The 8,623-nt window shown below is 37.4% G+C and overlaps 1 pseudogene; it reads right to left on the reverse strand.

Annotated features, from left to right (window-relative positions):
• LOC143640238 (semaphorin-4C-like) overlaps positions 1–5,371 on the reverse strand; it is a 58,059-nt pseudogene extending 52,688 nt beyond the window's left edge.
• Positions 5,372–8,623: the final 3,252 nt, after the last annotated feature.

Here is an 8,623-nt window from a genome sequence, read left to right on the forward strand (position 1 = left end):
TGTACTCTGCTTTTATATGTTAAAATATATTCTACTGTCATGTATAAATAAAAAAAAATGAACTTTAAGAACATTTGATTCTATGGTGAATGATAATACAAATCCATTACTATCGCTACAATACTTTTTCTCTTCCAGTAAGAAACTCAAAAAAATCACTGACTCAAATATGGCCACAAGATCACTTGCTTTGATGCTCAGCCCCTTGGGAACTTCCTCTCTGTCTTTGGTCCCTGTAAACACCTGAACCTGCCCAGACATTGATACTCAGCCTTCCCAGTACAGTTCATAAGACCCCTTTCCTTTATTTGTTCTAAAAGTGTTCCTAAAAAATACTTTATTACTTTTCAAAAATCAATAGAAAACAACACAAATACAGAAATAAATAAAACGCATTAGTATAAAAGAAAAATCATACACATAAAACAGAAAACACATAAATAATCTTTCAGAAGAAGTATTGATACATTAAGCTTTGTAAATCACACTTCAGGAATGAGCATGAAGTTTGGTAGCAATATCAAGGAATATTCATTGAAACACACATTACATGCAATTAGAGTTGCAACTATAAACACTAAACCTAATCAGCTGAATGCTACTCTCTTAGGAAAAATTAACTTAAATATGCAGTGAAAGTAATCTAAATATACATGGTGAATTTAGTACTACCATTTTGTAATGACTACTTATCATATTCTGAGATGTTAACTTTTTAGAATTATTAGTAATGGAAATAAGTAGATTTGAAACTAGAAGACTTTTTCGTCTATATGTTTATGACCTCCAAAGTACCTACTGCAGGGAAACCTGAATCATAACAGGTTTTTGTCTCTGCAGATCAGAAACACAACATGCAAGACCATTGGGCTTTTTTAAAATAATTGAATTGACCCTTCAGTAAATGAATGGACAAAAAATGTGGCATATATACACAATGGAATATTACTCAGCAATAAGAGAATAAAATCATAGCATTTGCAGGTGAATGGATGGTATTGGAGAACATAATGCTAAGTGAAGTTAGCTAATCCCCCCAAACAAATGCCAAATATTTTCTCTAATATAAGGAGGCTGATTCATAGTTGGGTAGGGAGGGGGAGCATGGGAGGAATAGATGAACTCTAGATAGGACAGTGGGGTAGGAGGAGAAGGGAAGAGGCAGGAGGTTATCAAGGATGGTGGAATGTGATGGAAATCATTATCCAAAGTACATGTATGAAGACACAAATTAGGGTGAACATATTTTATATACAACTTGAGATGAAAAATTGTGCTGTATATGTGCAATAAAAATTGTAATGTTTTCTGCTATCATTATTTAAAAAATAATTTTAAAAATTTTTAAAAACAAAATAAAAAATTGAGTGTTTATTTAGTTATTATAATCTTTGCAACCACTGAAAAATTTAGGTGTTAATATGGTATTGGATTAATCACCAGACCAAAAAATGTTAATTTGATAATGTAAATAATAGATGAACTCTGGTTTCAATGACAGTATATTTTACAATATATTGAATGAGATTTGAAGTCTAACTCTCAGGCCACAGAATGCTCCTGCACATTTAAAAAATGAGAGAGGACAATCATGGACAATTTAGATATTTTATATTTAAATATCACGTTCTGGGTTTTCCTCTTGTATAGACTGTTTCCTATCAATGTATCTGATAAATAAGCATCATGCTTGATTTTAAAGGGATAAAGAAACTCAAGGCTGTACTTTCACCCAGATCTTTGGAATATTACATAAAGGGAGAAAATACTCAACTCCAGGCTACATCACCAATACTTACAATGATGTACTTAGAAGGGGTAGAGCTTATATTAAGTTGTACTTCCTGAATGAATTAACTCACCTTTCACAGAAAAATCAGTCTACCTCTTTAGAATTTTGTAGAAAGATTTATCTTTAATTGTATTAACTTATTTAATCCTCTGAACTACTATTTGTGCAACAGAAAAAAGTAATTTACTCAATGATACTGGAGTCCTAAGATGGAATGATACATCTCCAAAAAGCAAGTTCACAGCTTCCTTCATACTACCTGGGAAGGAAATCCCTACTATCAGAACAACCTTCCCCTGGCTTCCTCTCATATGATGTCCCAGGATGGTGCTCATTGCCCATCAGGCAGCCATGGACTCTTTTCATCACAGAGATACTGTGTGGTGGCCTGCTGACTAATCCCATTGGCTCTGACATTTGCTCTTTTACTTATTTATATATTTTAGTTTTTCATGATCAGCTCACTGGAATAGTAACCTTTTCATAGTCTATTCTCAAACTAAAAAGATTTGGTAGAACTGGAAATAATGAATAGCTCCAATAATTCCATTCTGACTAAATTTACTTTATGAGTATTTACTAGCAACCAATAAGGAAGAAATTTATTCAAATAAAATAAAAATAAATTTAAAATAAATAAAAACATGAAATTTCCAATTTCTTCAATTTCATTAAAACTCAAATAATTAATTTTTGAGCTATAGGAACAGAAATAAAGATGTAAGCTCTCTCTGAGGAAGGAGCAGAGACAACAGCTGACTCACCATTTGCTGATTTAGACTTGCAAAGCCAAGGCCATGGCTACTGGACATCTCTGAAGAGCTGCTGAAGGACACCCAAGGCAAGGCAGAGGCCAGCAGAGCATCATAGATGTCTGCAGAGAAAACCAACATATGAAGGTTAGCACACTGGTAGAAGCTCTCCTTTCTCCTCTTCCTTCCTTCTCTCATTTCTTATTTAGTTAAGAGGTTAGAATTTGAACCATCTTGGTCATAAGCCTATTAGTCTTTGCCTGACAATAGACTAATAAGGAAAATAAAAGCCCTAGTTTCCAGTCTTTGTAATTATTTTATTATAACTATTCCCATCATGGCCAAGTCAGTGTGATGTGACTGGAAGGCACACAATCACACACCATGGAACACTTCTATCCCACACACACAGAAGACACATAAACAGCCTGAAGTGCAGGGAGCATAGCAAGACACCATAAAAAAGCAAAAGTGGTGAGTTTTGATAATTGATTACCTGTATTTTTAATATGATTTGATTAGTTTCACATTTACATAATTTAATTTTACTTTTTTTATTTTTGCACAGATTCTATCAAGAATACTTTTATTATACAGGTATCATATGCACACTTTGCTTTGAGGAATATTTACATGCAGGGAGTTCAATTCTAAACCTCCATTTTATCCATATCAAGTATAACACACATTCACCTTACAGTGAATGAGCCTCACAAGAACGAGATATGAAGTTATTGCTTTCTGAACAGAGATCCCTGATTAAACAGAATCTTCTAAACCAAGAACAAAACTGTGTATTCTCTTGCTTCTTCATACCCTGTGTACAGATTAATAAAATTTAAAGACATGTTATAAATTACCCCACCACCATTAAAATAATAATATTAACTTTTATTAATTAAAAGTTAATATTAAAATCGAATCCTATTTCTCAAAAACTTGTAAGTAGTTCACCAGTATTTACAGATGCCATTAAACTATGCATAAATAAGTCTGTACACTCAACACACTGTTTCTCAAAATACAGAGCCTCCACAGGGGTTTGAGGGGTGACAGGCAGCAGCAAATGCTTAGTTCTCACCCATTTCAAGTTTACTTGAAAAATCAAGATCTGAAATAAATATGCAAATAAAACTTTCAGTTCCTTACAGGAATGTGTCACTCCAAAGAGTCACCCATTTAAAGAGTTAACTTTCAAAGTTAAAAAAAAAACAGACAAAATAAAAATGAAATGTCAGTAGAAATTGTTCCTACAAGTTTCCTACAACAAGAAGGCCCCTCTGTGCACCGGGTTTGCCCCAATGTAGCACCTGCTCACTGGCAGCAGAGCACATGGTACCTTTGCCTCCTCCTGGAGTGCACCATCACCGAGGTAGGTAGATAATCTGAATATCATTAATCTAAACTTTCAACAGCTAGGCGTATGATTTCTTGTCAGCCCTGGGGAACTTATGAGAAGGTTCTAAAACTCTGTAGCACCACTTTCAGAGAAAGGAGGGATGGGGTTCCAAAAAATAAAGGCTGAACAATTAAAAACAAAACAAAAACCAATACTTGTCACCTTGGGATAATGTGTTCAAGGACAGACACTGCAGTGCTAGAGAATCCACAGGGATCCCAGAGGGCAGGTCAAGATCCTGCATGCCTCAAGTGACAGAGGACTTTGGATAGTTGGATAAGAGGGGTTGGAATCTCCTCCCCCAGCAAGGGTGCCTCCAGTCTGTCCCAGTGGAGATGGATTCCTCTGTCCTTTCCCCTCTGGCCCTGTGCTCACCTCCGTTTTACTCCCTCTGCTTCTCAATTTTCTCCAGAGGCTTATTAGAATCTGCTGGACTCTGGTCTCTGGGGTTAATATAGGATTTGTCTATGAGAATCAGGGCTTCTTTGATGTAGTTCTGCACCCCAGACACAGGAGTACAGATGACATGGCTGCCAAACCCGTGGGTAATCAGGCTAAAATAAGACAAGCAGTTCTGTTTGTAGGTTTCTAAGACCAGGGAGTGCCTTTTGTTGCCATTGTGTGTTTGGTCTTGATTGAGAAGGTCCTTGAATTCTTTACAAACTTGCTGAGCCTCCCACAGTGTTATTCTTTCTTGTTGCCATCTTGGTTTACTCTCCTAGGTAAGGCCTGGTTAAATATTAGGCCACTGGCTTACTAGAAAACTCCACTTCACAGCCCTATGCAAAGACCCAAGCCAAGTGAACAGCTTTTCCTTCCACCAAGAATGTCAGGAGGATCACAAGAGCAGCTTTCTGTCTCCCAGCTGGAAGTTTCAGGCCAGTCTTGTCCAACTTTTCCCACAACTATCAGCCAGTTTTGGGCTTTGTTTTTTGAAAACACCTCCCAGCAGAGAGGCCTTTAAGCATTCAGAAAATGACAATCACCTCTGCACTTCAGCCACAGTCACTTACATTTGGATGTGGAGCTGAAGAGAGACAATCTTCCCAGAACCGAGCAGAAGACTTCATAGGATTCATCAGGGCTATCACCAGCTCCTTCTGACAGGGGAGACTCAGGGGGTTTTAAGCCATGGAAAATGGGACCTTTGCAGATTGCCGTCTGATCATGCCCAGGCAGGTTTGGGTTGACATTCTTCACCTCTTCTATCTGGTGAACCATGTTGTGGAGCCTCAGGTTCTTTGCCAGGCCTGTAGCATTCAGGGTGTGCATGTGGGGCATCAGCAGATCTGAGCAGCTGTAGGCATCCCCGAGGACGCCCACAGCACTTCCTCTATCCCAGAGAGTTGAGGAAGCAGGCCGGCCAGGCGCCCTAGTTGTAAAGGCAGGGCGGCCCCCTCCTGACTCTGGCGGCCAGGCCAGGATCATTGCTGACTGTTGGTGGCCACAGGCTGGTGCAGGCGGCTAATGGCTGCAGCATAGGCTTTACTCAAATGTGAGTAGGGATCCACGGACTGAGTGTAAGCCAACTGCTGCTAGGGCGGTGGAAAGTAGGGTGGCTGCTGGTATTCAGGACTCCAGTGTGGGACCGCAGCATGATGCAGCTGTAAAGATGCTGCCCTGCAGTTAGGTGGGAGATGCGCTGGTGGGGGTGGGGCTGAGTCCTCAAAACCCTGCGGGAAGGTCTGGGCACTGGGTTTCCAGGGCATTCAGAAGCACCAAGTCAGGACATCCGATCCCAAGCCAGATAAGTCCAAGCCTGTGCTCCAGAGGTAGGTCAGCTTGCAGCAAACACTGTGCCAAACGTGCTTGCTCATCAGCCACAAATGTTGGAGTCATAATTTAATTTCAAATAATAACTATATTCTATTTTTTTATTTTTATTTTTTTTAAAGATGAAGGGTATCAGGCAGTGCATTCTTTTAATATTTATTTATTTATTTTATTCTCCGGTGGACACAACATCTTTGTTTGTATGTGGTGCTGAGGATCGAACCCAGCCGCATGCATGCCGGGAGAGCGGGCTAATGCTTGAGTCACATCCCCAGCCCAATGACTATATTTTAACACTGATTTGTAAAACTCATGAAAAGTTAAAGGTTGGCTCTTGCTAGCTGCTGAAAATTGGTACTAGCACATGACTCAATGGGGACATATTGTAAGGATTTTCTGAATGTATCCCAGGACGAATACATAATATATTTCATGCAAATTTAAACAGGAAAATTTAAGTTATGTTTTAAATACACATGGAATCTGATATTCATGTAGAGACATGGGTTCAAAATAGCTCTAAGTCTTGAGGTAATATTAGGTTTAGTATTGTACAATAAGGTTGTTTGGGTTTTGCCAAGAGATCGTGCAACATCAACTCTATATATACTGTGAAATTCAATTGAGTTAATAGAATAAACTTAGAGTTAACATGAAATTTTGAGTTGGGTGAGGAGTCGTTCTAGAGGAAAAATATCAGTATTGGGAAACATGAATATACATAAGAATGTATCAGTGAAAAAATTAGACCAAAACATAACATCATGTATGATCTGAATCACAGAAGGACATTAGGTGGGGAATTTGGATACATAGTATGTGTGTGTGAGAGTGTGTGTGTATGTATGTATATATATATATATATATATATATATATATATATATATATATATATATATATATATATATAATTCTGCGATGCAATGATGTATCCTATAAGTCAATAAATGATGACACAGTAAGTGTACCATTAATAATGTAATGTCTTAGTCAACATCCACTTAAATGTGCACAGTATGTAGGTTTATTGGGGAGAACAAAGAGTTTAGGCTTAATAATGAATTATCATTCACAGTAGGTTTTGAGTGATGTAGTGAATGATAATGTCAGCCCCCATGAGAATCCATAAGCAGGTACATTGGAAAATATGTATGAAATTTGATAAAAATATATAAGTTCTGAGATATAGAAATGTATCTCATATGTTATATGATTATTAGTATTTTTAAATGGAGAATGGCAGAATATAGAAGATGAAGAAGACACAAAATCTACAGTCACAATTGGCATTGAATATTCAATGTTTTACTCAAGAAACACATAGGAGTTCATAGGTATACTGAAATGTCCTACAAATTCAATTTTGGTATTAACATAAGTTGAGGATTCATATTGAATTATCTGTCAGTCACATTACTGTTATGAAATGAATATGAATATCAGATAACATGCATTTTTTTTCACTACACCTCTTAAAAACTTTGATAACTATGGTGTTTTGATAGGGAAATATATATGTTTACTAATTTTTTTCCAGTTGATTCATGAATATAACTCAGGACTTATACATAATATATTTCTTACAAATTTAAAAAAAATGAATTATGTTTTAAGTGTACATGTAATCTCATATTAATATACAGGCATGGATTGGAAATAGCTCCAATTCTGGTGGTAATGTTAGGTTTAGTATTGCATAATGAGTTTGTTTGGGTTTTTATTAAGTGATCCTATAGGTTTCTCAAAAATTATGTATGATTAATAGATTGTTCACACCCAAATGAGTAGTAAAACAAATATATGCATTGGAAAACATTGATTTTAAGGCACTGGGTTTGATCCTCAGCATCACATAGAAAAAATAAATAAAATAAAATTATCTACAACTATATATATATATTAATGTAGCAATAATTTCTTGGGCATATCTGAGCACTTCACCAGAATTAAAGGGAACTTTCTTTCTAGTTCAGGCACTTGATGTAGTTTCCAAGGAAGAACTAGAGTAGGTATATTCTTAGGTAGTAAAGTGCATTAAAACATTAATTCAGTGGGGTAGCTTTTAGTGATAAGGTTAAAATATCCTTTTTTATACTAACAAAGCAAAGATACTTCTGAAAATAAACAGCCATATCCCCCCTTTTTGGAGTTCAGTTGCCTAGTGGCATTTTATTATTGAAAGCGCAGTCCTGATCCCTGATTCCAATCCAATGATGAGAACATGGTTTTGAAAAAAAGGAAAAATAAGTTTTTGCTTTGCTAGCAAAGGAAAAATATAGTGGACTCCTGTTCCAGAGGCTGTGATTCTCCCCATTAGGGCCACCAACATGTGCTTAAAGGAGTCACTCAAAGACTAAATTCCAAGTGTTCCCTATTCAGAGTTGTAATTCACTTCTTAATTTGGGTAATAATCAATTATTAATTTTCAGACTGTGCCTGCCCTAGTGACTCCATAGTGTGTAGAAAAGCAGTGCTCAGGCTGTACCTGCCCTGGGTGCCTCCATGCTGTACACAACAGCAGTTCTCAGGCTGTGCATGCCCTGGGTGACTCCATGGTGTACAAAATATTAGTTCTCAGGCTGTGCCTGCACTGAGTGACTCCATGATGTGTAAAAAAGTAGTTCTCAGGCTGTGCCTTTTCTCATGACTCCATGGTGTGTAGAACAGTAGTCCTCAGGCTGCACCTGCCCTGAGTGACTCTATCGTGCACACAACAGCAGTTCTTAGGCTGTGCCTACCCTGAGTGACTCCATGGTGTACACAACAGTAGTTCTCATGCTGTGACTGCTCTGAGTTACTCCATGGAGTGTAGAACAGCAGCTGTCAGTCCGTGCCTGCCCTAATTACTCCATGGTGTATAGAACACATGTCTCAGTCTGTGCCTAAACCTTTCTTACTCCATTCTGC

This window comes from Callospermophilus lateralis, unplaced genomic scaffold (assembly GCF_048772815.1).
Source record: "Callospermophilus lateralis isolate mCalLat2 unplaced genomic scaffold, mCalLat2.hap1 Scaffold_139, whole genome shotgun sequence".
Lineage (NCBI taxonomy): Eukaryota > Metazoa > Chordata > Mammalia > Rodentia > Sciuridae > Callospermophilus > Callospermophilus lateralis.